The 16,201-nt window shown below is 38.3% G+C and overlaps 1 pseudogene; it reads right to left on the reverse strand.

Moving 5' to 3' along the window:
• Positions 1-549: 549 nt before the first annotated feature.
• LOC114901855 lies at positions 550-1,444 on the reverse strand (annotated as a pseudogene).
• Positions 1,445-16,201: the final 14,757 nt, after the last annotated feature.

Genomic DNA, 16,201 nt, shown 5'->3' on the forward strand with positions numbered 1-16,201 from the left:
AACATGAGAAAAAACACAGTTAAGTCCTGAATTATTGGCTTCATCACATCCACCTTCTCCACCCCAAAATGGCACAAAAGAAACAGCTACCATGCCCTGCAGACTACTTTTGGTGTAAAAGAGGTGATGGATTGGGGTGGAAAAAGTCCCTGCCTAAAAAAGTCCCTTTCAGATGAGTTTGTATACACCATCAAACAGCCTCTCCTCAATCAGGGTAGGAAACCAAGGTTCAATTCTCAGGAAGTCACAATTTCATTCATTTACTCAATACGAATTTACAAATTGCAAAGTGCCTGCAAATTATCAACTTCCACTTGCAGCCATTTCTAGGTAAAAAAGAAACCTGACATCTCTAGAGGGGCCAGCAAGCTCCCCCTCAAGTCTACAGCTGAAAGGACCTTTTTTGAAATTGGGTTTCTTCTGTACCACTGAAAGGGTAACACCGTAAAGCTGAATCATCTTTAACCTGGAAATCTAACATTATATTTAGTGATACTTGCATCCCAGACATACAACATTAAAAGGTACACTAAATTCTGAAGGTAGCTATGCTGCACAATAGTTTAAAATTAAACAATTGTACAGTATTCATTTATGCTTGAAACTCCAGTCCTAGACCAAGCTTGTGGCCACCAGCGTTGACATTCTTGCCATCCAGCAGAGCTGACAGTGTCAGTTTGATACCTGGCTTTAGGGTCTGAGTATATCCTAACTGTATCAGGCTGGAGTTGTTCACTTTAGCTGAGAAGCAGGCGTCAGGGTCGATCTGGTACTTGGCTGCTATTCCAAAGTGAGTGTTACTGTTTCCTGCTGTCCTGGCCAGATTAACAGCAGTCTCCAACTTCTTATTCACCTTCTGATAAATGGAGCCACCAAACTCTGTCTCATCATTTACATTAGTGTGAAGCTGGAACTCATCAGTCTTGTAGCCAACTGAAAAGTTGCTCTGGGTCACTTGAGACTTTGCGGTCTCAAAATTCATCTGGTAGCCAGCCAGCCAGCCCTTGTAACCCAGCACCAGAGCACCCCGGGTGGAAGGCCTGGCAATGTCGAAATCCACGTCACAGCCCAGGTTGATATGTTCCCGTTTGTACCCTGTCTTGATTTTAGCATTATTTTTCCCAGTGTTTGGTGAGAAGGATGAATCGAAGGCCAGCTTCAGGCCACGTGCAAGCTGATCTTCCACAGTAATCTCCGTGCCTAGTGTGTTGTCAGTGTTCCATTTCTCCATAAACGTCAGACCATATTCGGTCCATCTGTACTTAGTTTCCAGACTGCCCATCACTTTGGTGGTCTCAGTGTTGGCTGAACCTGAGCTTGTAAATTCCAGTCCATTCTCAGATTTTGTTTTCAAATCAAGTTTTATTAAGCCAAACCCATAGCCCTTGCTAAAGACATCCCTGGCAGATTTGCCAAGATCAACGTACGTGGGAGGCACAGCCATCTTCCGCTCAGAAGCGGTGGCAGTGGGCTCCGCGGTGGCTACCTGTTGGAAAAATTTTAATCACAGTTTCAATTTCATTACTTGTGATTGGTCTGTTGATATTTTCTATTTCTTCCTGGTTCAGTCTTGGAAGCTTATAACTTTCTAAGAACTTGTCCATTTCTTCCAGGTTATCCATTTTATTGGCATAGAGTTGCTTGTAGGAGTCTCTTAGGATGCTTTGTATTTCTGCAGTGTCTGTTGTAACTTTTTCTTTTTCATTTCTAATTTTATTGATTTGAGTCCTCTCCCTCTTTTTCTTGATGAGTCTGGCTAACAGTTTATCAGTTTTGTTTATCTTCTTGAAGAGCCAGCTTTTAGTTTTATTGATCTTTGCTATTGTTTTCTTTGTTTCCATTTCATTTATTCCTTCTCTGATGTTTATGATTTCTTTCTTTCTGCTAACTTTGGGTTTTGTTTGTTCTTATTTCTCTAGTTCCTTTAGGTGTAAGTTTAGATTGTTTGTTTGAGATTTTTCTTTTTTCTTGAGGTAGGCTTGTTTTGCTATTAACTTCCCTCTTAAAACTGCTTTTGCTGCATCCGTTAGGTTTTTGGATCGTGGTGTTTTCATTGTAATTTGTCTGTAGGTATTTTTTTGATTTCCTCTTTGATTTCTTCAGTGAACTCTTGGTTATTTAGTAACATATTGTTTAGCCTCCATGTGTTTGTGTTTTTTTATGTTTATTTCCCCTGTAATTGATTTCTAATCTCATAGCATTGTGGTCAGAAAAGATGCTTGATATGATTTCAATTTTCTTAAATTTACTGAGGCTTGATTTGTGACCCAAGTTGTGATCTATCCTGGAGAATGTTCCATGTGCACTTGAGAAGAAAGTGTAATCTGCTGTTTTGGATGGAATGTCCTATAAATATCAATTTAATCTATCTGGTCTATTGTGTAATTTAATGCTTGTGTTTCCTTATTAATTTTCTGTTTAGATGATCTGTCCGTTGGTGTAAGTGAGGTGTTAAAGTCCCTCACTATTATTGTGTTACTGTCGATTTCCTCTTTTAGAGCTGTTAACAGTTGCCTTATGTATTGAGGTGACCCTATGTTGGGTGCATATATAGTTATAATTGTTATATCTTCTTCTTGGATTGATCCCTTCATCATTACATAGAGTCCTTTCTTATCTCTTGTAACATTCTTTATTTTAAGGTCTATTTTATCTAATATGAGTATTGCTACTCCAGCTTTCTTTTGATTTCCATTTGTATGGAATATATTTTTCCATGCCCTCACTTTCAGTCTGTATGTGTCCCTAGGTCTGAAATGGGTCTCTTGTAAACAGCATATATATGCGTCTTGTTTTTGTATCCATTCAGCAAGACTTTGTCTTTTGCTTGAAGCATTTAATCCATTCCCGTTTATGGTAATTATGGATATGTGTGTGTGTATTACCATTTTCTTAATTGTTTTGGTATTTTTTTTTTTAGGTTCTTTTATTCTCTTGTGTTTCCCACTTGGAGAAGTTCCTTTAGCAGTTGTTGTAGAGCTGGTTTGGTGGTGCTGAATTCTCTTAGCTTTTACTTGTCTGTAAAGCTTTTGATTTCTCCATTCAATCTGAATGAGATCCTTGCTGGGTAGAGTAATCTTGGTTGTAGGTTCTTCCCTTTCATCACTTTAAGTATATCATGCCACTCCCTTCTGTCTTCTCAGCAGAATTTCTGCTGAGAAATCAGTTGTTAACTTTATGGGAGTTCGCTTGTATGTTATTTGTCATTTTTCCCTTGCTGCTTTCCATAATTTTTCTTTGTCTTTAATTTTTACCAATTTGATTACTATGTGTCTCAGCGTGTTTCTCCTTGGGTTTATCCTGTATGGGACTCTCCGTGCTTCCTGGACTTGGGTGGCTATTTCCTCTCCCATGTTAGGGAATTTTTGTAGTATAATCTCTTCAAATATTTTCTCAGATCCTTTCTCTTTCTCTTCTCCTTCTGGGACCCCTATAATGTGAATGTTGTTGCATTTAATGTTGTCCCAGAGGTCTCTTATGGTGTCTTCATTTCTTTTCATTCTTTTTTCTTTATTCTGTTTCACAGCAGTGAATTCCACCATTCTGTCTTCCAGGTCACTTATCCGTTCTGCCTCAGTTATTCTGCTATTGATTTCTTCTAGTGCATTTTTCATTTCAGTTATTGTGTTGTTCACCTCTGTTTGTTTTTTCTTTAATTCTTCTAGATCTTTGTTAAACATTTCTTGCATCTTCTTGATCTTTGCCTCCATTCTTTGTCCGAGGTCCTGGATCATCTTCACTATCATTATTCTGAATTCTTTTTCTGGAAGATTGCCTATCTCCATTTCATTTAGTTGTTTTCTGGGGTTTTATCTTGTTCCTTCATCTGGTATAAAGCCCTATGCCTTTTCATCTTGTCTATCTTTCTGTGAATGTGGTTTTTGTTCCACAGGCTGCAGGATTGTAGTTCTTCTTGCTTCTGCTGTCTGTCCTCTGGTGGATGAGGCTACCTAAGAGGCTTGTGCAAGTTTCCTTATGGGAGGGACTGGTGGTGGGTAGAGCTGGCTGTTGCTCTGGTGGGCAGAGCTCAGTAAAACTTTAATTCACTTGTCTGCTGATGGGTGGGGCTGGTTTCCTCCCTGTTGGTTGTTTGGCCTGAGGTGACTCAACACTGGAGCCTACCCAGGCTCTTTGTTGGGGCTAATGATGGACTCTGGGAGGGCTCACGCCAAGGAGTACTTCCCAGAACTTCTGCTGCCAGTGTCCTTGTCCCTTGGTGAGCCACAGCTGCCCCCTGCCTCTGCAGAAGACCCTCCAACACTAGCAGGTAGGTCTGATTCAGTCTTCTATGGGGTTACTCCTCCTTCCCCTGGGTCCTGATGCGCACACTGCTTTGTGTGTTCCCTCCAAGAGTGGAGTCTCTGTTTCCCCCAGTCCTGCCGAAGTCCTGCAATCAAATCCTGCTAGACTTCAAAGTCTGATTCTCTAGGATTTCCTCCTCCTGTTGCCAGACCCCCAGGTTGGAAAGCCTGATGTGGGGCTCAGAACCTTCACTCCAGTGGGTGGACTTCTATGGTATAAGTGTTCTCCAGTTTGTGAGTCACCCACCCAGCAGTCATGGGATTTGATTTTATTGTGATAGCGCCCCTCCTACCATCTCATTGCAGCTTCTCCTTTGTCCTTGTGTGTAGGGTATCTTTTCTGGTGAGTTCCAGTGTCTTCCTGTCGATGATTGTTCAGCAGTTGTGATTCCAGTGTTCTTGAAAGAGGGAGTGAGAGCATGTCCTTCTACTCTGCCATCTTGAACCAATCTCGAAATGTGTATTCCTTAACTGCTTGGTGCTATGTTCTAAATATGTCCATTAGATCAAACTTTTTAATGTTCTAATCTTCTATGGCATCCTGCTTTTTTTGTATGCTTCTTTGCTTGGGTTATAAAATACTAAAGAGGTGTGTTAGAATCTTTCCTGATAGGTTAATTTGTCAATTCCTCCTGACAGTTCTGTAATCTTTTGTTGTATACACTGATGCTATAATACAACATGCACATGTTTACAATGGTTTACCCAACCATTCTACTAAGATTTTATCATTATTATTGATACTTTGTATGTATAAATGCATTTTGTCTTAAATTCTCCTGTCAGTTATAAATATTGCTACAGTAGTGTACTTTGGATTGCAACTGAACATTTCTCCATTAATTTCACCCAACATTTTGTATAATTGTGTAACTATAATTAGCAACTTGGTAAAGCCCCTCCCAACTTTACTTACATATTTTCTCATCCATTTGTGTGAGAATATATTTAGGAATTAAACTCAGCAACAAACATTCTGTAGATCATGTTATAAGTATTTTTGACTTGACTTAATGCTGCCAAACTCTTTTATAGAAGGTCTTCAGCAATATGCCTTCTCCCAGCAGTGCACATTGGTTTGCTTCTATACTCCTAACTCCATTCCTGCTGACACTGGCCTTTTCCAGATTTCTAAGTTTTCCAGATCTACTTTGTATATAGTGATATGTCATTTTTTTTTGCTGTAATTTGTATTTCTTTGATTACTATTTGATTTTGAACAATCTTTTCACATTTTTATAGACTTTTAAGTTTACAAAGGCAGCTGTGATTATCTTCATAGTCTTTATTCTTTTAAAAATTGGAGTAATAGGGCTTCCCTGGTGGCGCAGTTGTTGAGAGTCTGCCTGCCGATGCAGGGGACGCGGGTTTGTGCCCCGGTCTGGGAAGATCCCACATGCCGTGGAGTGGCTGGGCCCGTGAGCCATGGCTGCTGAGCCTGCATGTCTGGAGCCTGTGTTCCGCAATGGGAGAGGCCACAACAGTGAGAGGTCCGCATACCGCATAAAAATAAATAAAAACTAGAGTAATTGTTTTCTTTATTATTTGGAAGATTTTCTTGCCTATTGAAGAGATTAATTCCTTTCATTTGGGCAGTACAAATATCTTCTCTCCAATTTGACTTTTTTACATAAATTTGTTGAATCGGTATGAAGTTTCAATTGTGCTGGACAAGTAAGTTCTAGAGAGCTGCTGTGTTAACTACAGTGTCTGTAGTTAACAGTACAGTATTGTGCACTTCAAAATGTGTGAAGAATCTAGATCTCATGTCAAAACAAAAAGGGACACCAGGGAATTCTGGGAGGTGTTGGGTGTCTATCACCTTGATAGTGGTGATGGTATCATGGCATTTGCACGTGTCCAAGCTCACTAAATTGAACACATTAAATATGCACAGTTCTTTGTCTATCAATTACTCCTCAATAAAGCTGTTAGAAACGAAGAGGACTCATTAAATTTCATAGTTAAATTCACCCTGTCCTTTGTTATGGTGTATGTGTTCGAAGTTTTCCTTAATAAGTCTTCCTCCTCTCTCATTCAGAAAAAATGTTCTCCTACAATATTTCCTATTAACTTTGAAAATTTAGTTTTACATTGAGGTCTTTAATAGAGCCAGGATCCACCTGTGTACACGACCTTAGGTAGGTAACTATCCTTATTTTTCTTCACTCAATGAGCCAATTTTCTTAAACCACCCACATTCTTTCTGTTTAATTCTAGTGGCATCTTTATCAATTGTTAAATTTTTGTATACAAATCAGTCCATCTTTAGCATCTCCACCCAATTCATTGTCCTGTAGACTGTTCTTGAGTGCCAATAAATATGTTTATTTTACCAAGACTTCAAATGTATCAACATTTGGCAGGGCAAGTCCTCCACTTTGCTTTTCTTGTGCAAAGTTGACTTAGAGAATCTCCAATAACATAATGTTATATGTAATTTCAGCCCTTTTCTTTGCACATATTTTAAACATAAATTATTATGATATTTGCACATATTTTAACCAAATTCAGTCACACTGTACATTACTTTGAGCTTAGTCCTCTCACTGTAATTTCCCCATTTCATTTGATATTCTTGTACATGACTGCTGATCATTCTCTTGAATTTCAACATAGTTTATATGTTCCATATGTTAAAAACCAATTTCTTATTGACAGCCATTTAGACTGTTTCCAATTTTTCACTATTATAAGTTATGCTGAGGAGAACAGCATTGCTCATGCATCTTTTTAAATAAACATCTGTGATTGATTCCTTAGGACAAATTGCTCGAAATAAAGCTCCTTCATCAAAGTGTGTGCTGTTTTTTGAGGCTCTCTCCTCATGCTGCCTAATTGCCCTCCAGGCAATTTGCCTAAATTATACTTTTATAGGAAGAGTATGGTAGTGCCCATTGCCCTGTACTCCACAGTACTGAGAATAATTATTATTGCAATTGTTATAAAAGTTTCCACTTATGCAGGAAAAATATTATGGGAACAGTATGACTATTAGTAGTAGATGTTGAACATTTTAAGAATATTTATTGGCCATTTGCATTTATGTGTGCATTTATTTCCTCTGTTCAGCTTTCTTCTGAGATACTCATATTTTTTCTTATTTATTTTTAAGAGGTTTTGTTTCCAATGCTTAGGGATACTAAGATATACTCCCAGACACACACACAAACATATGCTGCTAGTGTATTTTCTAGTTTGTAATTTGCCTTTTGTTCTTGCAAAATATACTTTCACATAGGTCCTAAGATTTTGTTTAATTGGGTTTGTCATTTCTTTCCTTTTTACTTCTTTTGTTTGTGTTGTTATTTAGAATGCTGTTTTCCTACCTGAGATCTGTTGACAACCATATTTTCTTCTGATTTTTGTAATGCTTTTTATATTTAAATTATTTCAATCCCAGTTTCATTGCTATAATCTCATATACAGGGTTTTTTTTTTTCCAGATTTTGTCTATTTTTCCCATTCAAGTGTTACTTTTTACATTTGCATTAAGTTTCATTACATGTTCACAATGCTTAGACATACAATTTTCTACTTAACAGTTATTTCTCTGGGACAATCTTCTGGGCCAACGCCTCCCAGTCTTGAATTATTTGATTTGACTTATTTCTCATTTAACCAGAACACATCTTTGAGAAATTGCTCTTTTGGAATGTTAAAGCATTTTATCCCTACCAACATGGCCACACATGGCATCACTTCACCGGAAGTAAAATGCATTTCTCCTGGTCATTTTCCAGCAAACCTGTAGACATCTATGAGTTGTCTTTTGGCAGCTCTGCTGTGGAGGAATCTGAGACTCATTTTAATTTTTTTTTTATTTGTCTGTTTATCTACTGGTAAATATTTTCCCTACCTCAATGCCTGTAATTATTTAAAAACTTGGAATTTAAAAGTGCCAGGATATCTATGGATACATATTCGTTTTCCCTCCATTATTTCAAATTAATAATACATTTCTTCTTTGATCTCTTTTTTCAATCTGAATAGGCCATATTCAGCTCAGGAAATTTATCTCCAGTTCATTTTTCCACACATCCATCTGTCCATCCATGCAACATTCCATCCATCCATTAATTCAACCGTATTTCCTGTGTGCCTGTTAACTTCTAGGCACTCTAGTTATCCTAGGACAGGACTTCTCAACCCCAGCACTGTGAACATTTATGACTGGATAGCTCTCTGTGGGGGGCTGTCCTGTGGATTGCAGGTTGTTTGGCACCTTTTCTTGTCCTCACCAAGTAGATGCCAGTAACACCTCCTCTCCCCACAAGTTGTGTCCACCAACAATGTTTCCAGACATTTCCTAATGTGCCTTTGGGGGCAAACTGTGTCTGACTATGGGGTGATTGAGAGGAGACACAGAACAAGCAAACACATGAATCCATTGTGTGTTCTCTGAGAGCAGTGCTGTGAGGACATGCAGAACTGGGTAGGTGGGATGGAGGTTCCCCATGAAGCAGGGAGATGTACAGGAACAAGGGCTGAGGGAGCCGAGAGGAAGTGAGGTCCTGGGTCAGGGCACAACCATGCAGAGCTCCCAGAAGGGAGGGCCCAGGGAGCTCCAGGAGTGAAAGCGCCACCACAGCCAGGCCAGTGATAGATGAAGGGAGGAAGGGAGGGAAATGGTCACAGAGGAATCAGGGACCTCCTAGGGAAAGCCTGTATACTGGGCCAGGGCTCTGGATTTTTCTCTAAGTAAGAAAGGAAATCCCTAAAAGGCTTTGGATCAGGAGAGTGATACTTATTTCCTTGGTTATTATTTCTTTTTTTACCTTTTCTCTACTTCTTGGCTTGCTATTATATCGGGGATAGATTTTCTGACTCTGTTTTTCCTGTTTATGTATATATGTACATGTTAAAATTTTTAGATCCTTGTCCCAAGGTTTAGATCCTTGTCCCAACATAGAACTCATGTTCTACTTTGCTAATTCAGCCTCTGAATATCCAGTTGAATATTCCTTGCCCTCATTGCATTTTTAAATTTGGCAACTGTAGGTTTTTGTTTCCACTGGCCTTTCTTGACCTGGGATTACTTCATCTCCATGACTGTCTTTGATAGTTTCCTATACACCACAGGCCCCTGAAGGATGTGGAAGATGGGATTCAGAGTTTGTCACATTTCCTCTTGTTTCCCTCAAAGAAATTCTACAGAGATCTCTGTATTAATTTCTCCAGCTTGCCCCTTATTTCATAGCTGTTTTTTTTAAGCATAATTCTAGATTATACTTTTAAATAAAAAGTCTATGCTCTTCAAACAAGGACTCAAATGGATTTTATCCAGATTCTTTATTGATAGGAAAAAGTTTAAATTTACCATAAATTTAATTTTCAGTTCAGAATCTTCATTTCTGTGCATTTCCTTTGCAGCTTTGGTATGGCATTGCAAAGTTAGGTAGTGATGTAGCCATTTCCATGTACACTTCTCAGAATGACTTGTGGACAACTCTTCTGCAGCCCAGACCGACTGCTCTTGAAGCTGGTCGTGGGTCCAGATGTGCTCCCAGGACCCTCACTTCCAGCTCTGGCCTCTATTTGTTTCCTTCCTGGAGAGCTGTTTTCTCCTTTCTTTGCTTCTACCTCATCTGCCTGTATACAGCAGAAATTTCTTATATTTCCTTAGGGTCCTGTCACACGTCTCTGGTTTCCAGCATCCAAGAGCATTTTCTATCTTTTTTGTACTGTTACTTCAGATGGTTATCTGAAAGGGTGGGGATTAGACTGTACCTACTCTGCTGTCTTACCTGAAAGGTACTTTCTCATAATCCATCTATTCCTTTCAGTGGGCATAACTTTCTATATGGAAACAGTGGAGCACAGCCCAGGTGTTTGAATATGTCATGTGACACAGTTGAAATGATATCGCTTACATGTGGAATCTAAAAACACAAAAACAAAAGCACTGAGCTAGAAATAAACTTATTTACAAAACAGAAAGAGACTCACAGACACAGAAAACGAACTTATGGTTACCATAGGGGAAAGGGGAGAGGGATAAATTGGAGTTTGGGATTAACATATACACACTATTCTATATATAAAATAGATAACCAATAAGGACCTACTGTTTAGCAGAGGAAACTATACTCAATATTTTGTAATAACCTATAAGGGAAAAGAATCTGAAAAAAATAGATATATAACTGAATCACTGTGCCGTCACCTGAAACTAACTATACTTCAATTAAAAAAAATTGTAAATCAACTATACTTCAATTAAAAAAAAAAAAAAGAAATGTGAAGGGACAAATCATTGAGCTGAGTGGTTGCCAAGCTGCAAATCTCAAAAGAAAAATTGACAACCAAACACTCTGGGAACAAGCTGACTTTTTCAGGACAGAATATGAAATGAGAGATGGTGGTAACTCCTGTTTGTTCAGGACTGAAAGGCCTTTGCGCACGGTAGGCTGTTAGGCTGGTAGAGTCCAATGTGGGCAGCATTTCAAATCACCTGTTGACCTGTTCTTTTCCATTATTTTGCTGTTGTGAGCTCTGTATACATATTGTAAGTTTTCCTCCCTAAAATGAAAACTGATTTATTGTTTTACTTATAAGCAAAATTCAAAAACATTAAATATTAGAAGAAAATTAAAATAATCCTTCTCCAGAGGTAAACATTTTAATAAAGTTCTTTCTGATATTTTCTCTCTCAACATATATGGCTCTATGTCATTATTATATGTGATGACTTTTACTCTCTTTTTTTCCTCTCAACTAAATCTTCTGGCCATCTCTTCATATGGATAAATACGTCTCCCTCATCATCATTAGTGGATGAAGGCTTTTCTTTTGAATGGATATGCCATGATATATTTACTTCCATAATTTATTCCTATTGATGGAGGGTGGTCTCCTGTTATTCACAACTATAACGTAGCCTCAGTAGACTTTTTTCTATATCTACCTATGCATGTTTGTCCAATTACTGTTATAAGAAAAATTCCTGAAAGTGGCTCCACTAGGTCAAAAGATACACACACATACACACACACACTCACACATGTATGTGTTTAACATATATTATATAAACTATATATATGTAGAATTTTGATATTTGTTGTCAATTGCGTTCCAGAAAGACATGTTCATTTATGCTTCTTTGAATACTTTTATTTATGCTTCTTTGAATACTTTTAAGAGAGTGTGATCTGAAACTTTTTATGTAATTGGCTCTTACAAAAAAGTATATTCTCACAAAGTTACCTTAAGATGCTTCTGTACAGTAACCCAACCCCAAATCACTAAGATGAAGACTTCAAACCCCGTGAACCATCAGCCATCTCCCACATCTGAGACCCTATCCCCAGCATAATAGTATACTGAGAAAGGAATTAGGTCTGGATGGTTTTTGTGGACAGGTTGCTAGATCCCTAATGAGCTTTTAGCTTCTTTAAATGTTGTAGGTATGGAAACTTGTCTCTACATTACTTTTCTCTGGAATATCTTTTCCAGTGCTATTCACTTGTGATGTTCTCTTTGAGCCTAGTCATGCTAGAGGGAAACACTTGTCAAATACACAAAATTCATGCCACTCGTGTACAATATCTTGTTAGGGGCAAAACTGTTGTTAATGAATATGAGAATTAGAACAAAGACAATAGAATTGGGTACTTATGTCTTCAATCATATATGAGGGAGAAACCAGGATTGTGATGAGCATGAATTTAATAACATGTATTAAACTGTTCATTTTAAAATATTATGTTCTGGGTGAAATATATATAATCTTAATAAAAATATCATATGCATAACATATGCATCTTGATTTCCCAAGAAACAGCATTGTCTAATAATCAAAGACCGTTGTGGTTGAAGCTCCTGATGAGCTCTGTTGTTTTCCCCTCCTTTCAGGAACAGACTCTGGCTTCCAAATTCTCATAGGCACGTGGAAAAATTGTCCCAACAAAAGACTGTGAAGTTCAAGAAGTCAGAGTGACAGACAAGAAATCCATGGACACTGTTTTTTTCCTGCTAAAATCATGGGCTTTTCTCCATAATTAATTTAGGGCTTTCTTGTTACCAACCAAATATCCAAACCTCTCTTTCCCTGTCAGGACAGAGGGCATCCTGTAGATGGGAAAATGTAAAGGACATTAGGTGGAATCAGTTAGCACTAATCAACAGAATCTTTCCGTTTTAAGCCATCTGCCAGTTGAGGTGTTTAAAGGTCTAAGAACAGTGGATGAGCATGGTTAAGGATGCTTCTGACCTTTGTAGCATGATGATTTCCCACCTCTTCCTAACTTTGGAAAATCACCTTCTTTCCTGGTGCCTTGAGTCCTGTGCCGAACAGCTGTTATATCTGATTCTCTTTGCAGGTTCACCCTTTTCTAAGTGAAGAGAGTCAAGAGATTTTGGCCTTTTTTGCCCCAGAGGGTGAAGGAGAAGGAAAAGGGAGTGTGAGAAATTGTGGGGGTGCAAGACAGCAGGAAGGAGTCAACCTCCGTGAAATGTTCCTGGAAATGCCACAGACCTGGCATCCACAGAAGGGTCTCTGCGTTAGCTATGATGAAAATGAAAATACTATATATCTTGAATTTTTTTCTCCCTATTATTTCTGTGATGCAGCTGTTTAATGACAATGATTGCTCATTAGCTGATTGTAGTCTAATGCATTCAGTAGATACTTTGCATCAAAGAAATGGATTGATCATCTGATACATAAATGAATATTTAATGATATGTCTCAAACAGACTTAAACTTAAAATCCTGGTCTGCTAATTATCAGGTCTGTTCTGCCTTCTCCCCAAGAGTCAGGCTGGGAAGATGAAGAGGTGAGGCTGCTTGGTGCTCAGCATCAGATCTGTGCAGGTCAGTCTGTCTGTCTGTATGTCTCTCTTTTCTCAGAATGTACACTTTCTGCTGATATCTACTCATTTGAAGAAGAGGAACTTCTGAAGGTGGGGACAAGTTCTTGGGGGCATTTCCCTGCTTCTTATACTGTTTTATTACTCTACATTACATAATCATCTCAGCAGCTAATGAAATTCATGACTCTTCTTCTGTAAATACATGTACATGCAAAATGTTTGCACAAAATTTCTGGAGATTCAAGGTCCCCTGAAGCTCATCCATAGACCCCAGCATAGAACTCCTGGTTGCAGAGTAAGATTTCTGAGAGTGGACAGCAGATGCAGTGTCTGCCCACTTCAGCCCACTTTTGACTGATAGGCATATGTTAGCTTTGGAACTGATGGAGTTTATTCTTTCTTTTCTCCCCAGTATGATAAAGCCAATACCCTCTCTATTCTACTAAAATCTACATAGAGTTCTGGGATACACAGTCACTCTGAATAATGATGGTTTACTGTGTCAATTTACCCCATCCTAAATGTCCCCTTCCAAATGAAGTTGCTGACAGCCGGCTGCAATTTCCGGAATTCTAAGGCTCTGCCACTAGGCTAATCTTCATATATTTCCAATTGGATACACCAATTTCTCAACTTATTCCTTCATTTATTTAATTTGCAAAGAGCTTTGAGCAGCTCTTCCATACCATTCTAATACTATGTCCAGGGGACAGAGGAACAACCATGAGACACATGGTCCTCACCATCAGGGAACTTGACATCTGCAATGACCACTGATTTGAGATTTGTTTATTCAGGAAATCACTATTTTATTATGGGCTTATTGACCAATGGCCCACCCAACCGTAGGAGAGATTCTTTACTATCTTGATAGGTTCTAGGCATCATTCTAATCTTACTGTATCAGACACTGCACTGGATCCTATATTAGGTGCAAGTCTATGCCTTGCACCTAATGGCACCCTGATAGTATGTGATGAGAGATCAGAAATGAGCCATTTACTCCATTGGTATATCTCAGCATAATGGTCAGTTTCTAAGATTTAATTCTGTACTGTCAGCAGAGCTGTCGTGTGAAGAGGAGTCATAGACCTGGTTTTGAGGTCAATGCAGAAATCTTCTCTCAGACCAGAGTCAGTTTATTGAAAAGAATCAGAGATGCTAACTCCCTAAAATGTTTCTGGGTGTTAAAAGGCATAGCTCTAGGTATTTGATTGAAAGTAGGGAATTTCTGGGCTCCAGTCTGACATGGAAGATGCTTGGAAGGCATCACTCCCAACCTTACAACAAAAAGAAGGGCTGAACAAACTGAAAATCAACAACTCATTTTAGACCCATCAGAGAACTGATGTCACAGGGAAAACTGATTCCCTGAAAACTGGAAAGACAGACAGGAAGATACAGAAAATCAAACATAGAAAATGCGCAGGAGCAGAGCCCCAAGCTAAAGCCAGAAGCTGTAAGAATACTTTAACCTGTGATTCACAAATTGCTGGAGTATCAGTGTGGTTAAGAGTTAAAAACCCCAAGGGGCACAGCCTTGTGGGACCCCCACTTTCATGAGTTTACCTCCAGAATGCCTTCCAGGTTCTCACAGTGAAGATCAGAAGAAAATATCTCAGAGTTTCAGGCAGGTGGAAGGAAAAGCAATTATTCTGAAATATACCTAGACTTTCTGTTCTTTTAACAAGGCCTATTCTCATGGGAAACTATTTTACCAGAGCCTAACCTACTTGGATTTTACCCAAACCTAGTCTACTTGGGGGAAGGTAAATACCCAACTCCAGTCTTATCTAGCCTTTAACATGGGGGAAGGAAAATACTGAATTCAGGCTTATTAAGAAGACTGAGACGTAATATAGGACCATATAATTCTTCCCCCTCCTCCACACCTTACTATCACAGCAACAGGGATCCTGTACAATAAAATAAGATTGTGGCTAAGAGCGTTTTTAATAAAAATCATATGATCATATTAAGAGATGCAGGAAAAAAATGACAAAAATCTAACACCTATTCATGAAAAAAATTCCTAGCAAACTAGGAATAGAGGAAACTTCCCGAACGTGATAAAGTACATTTACAAAAAATATCCTTCAGTTAACGTCTTACCTTACGGTGAGAAGCTGATGCTTTCTCCCTAAGATTAAGAACAATGTAAGGACATCTCCTCTTACCACTCCTATTCAACAACCACACCAGAAATCTTAGCTAATGCAATGAGACACAAAGAAGAAATTAAAAGGGTACAGATTAGGAAGGAAGAAATAAAACAATCTTTGTTAGAAGATGATTGAAATATAAAATTTTAAAAACTAAAGAAAAATGAAAACTTGCCAAACTATCCCATTATGTAATGAAATGACCAATTACACTTAAAAGTGAACAACATACACAAAAATTCAGGACCTAAAAATATTAGTTTTCAACCTACTCATTTTATTCCATCTATTTCAACCAACTATTTGTTTTCCCTAAAAATCTGCAAAAGAGACATTGTTGGATATTTCTCTGAAAATGATTGGAATGCTACAGAGGGAAAAAGGGGTGTGTGTAGCCATACATATAGGCGTAATTTCTTTCAGTAAAGAGAGGCTGCTATTCAATTAGGATAGGTAAAATATTCAGAAAAGGATCCTTTCTGAAACTCCCAATAAGCAGAAACTGAAAGACATGAATACTTATAATAGGCTAAACAATTAATCGTCAAATAATTTTGGCATCAAGTTGCTTTTGATTGAATGTAACAGAAACTACTTTTTAAAGAAAGAACAGGGAACTTATAGTGGAACAGCACATACATTGGAAATGTTCAGGATCCCTGCAGTACTCTTGTCCTAGCTCATTCCTGCTTTATTCTTTTTGCTCTGCAGACCTTCCTTTGATTAGTCTCAGTTCATGTGTGGAACTAGTGATTCTCCCACTTTTAGCTCCAGAATTTGCATGCTATTGCTTCAGTCATATGCAGAAGCCAATTAGCTATTTTTTGAATCTCAATTAAATGGAATTTTGCAAGAAACATACACATATACACATGAACAGTGCTCAACATCATTATGCATGAAGGAAGTGCAATGAGATACCAC

Source organism: Monodon monoceros, unplaced genomic scaffold, assembly GCF_005190385.1.
Source record: "Monodon monoceros isolate NGI ecotype Baffin Bay Population unplaced genomic scaffold, NGI_Narwhal_1 Super_Scaffold_2, whole genome shotgun sequence".
NCBI lineage: Eukaryota > Metazoa > Chordata > Mammalia > Artiodactyla > Monodontidae > Monodon > Monodon monoceros.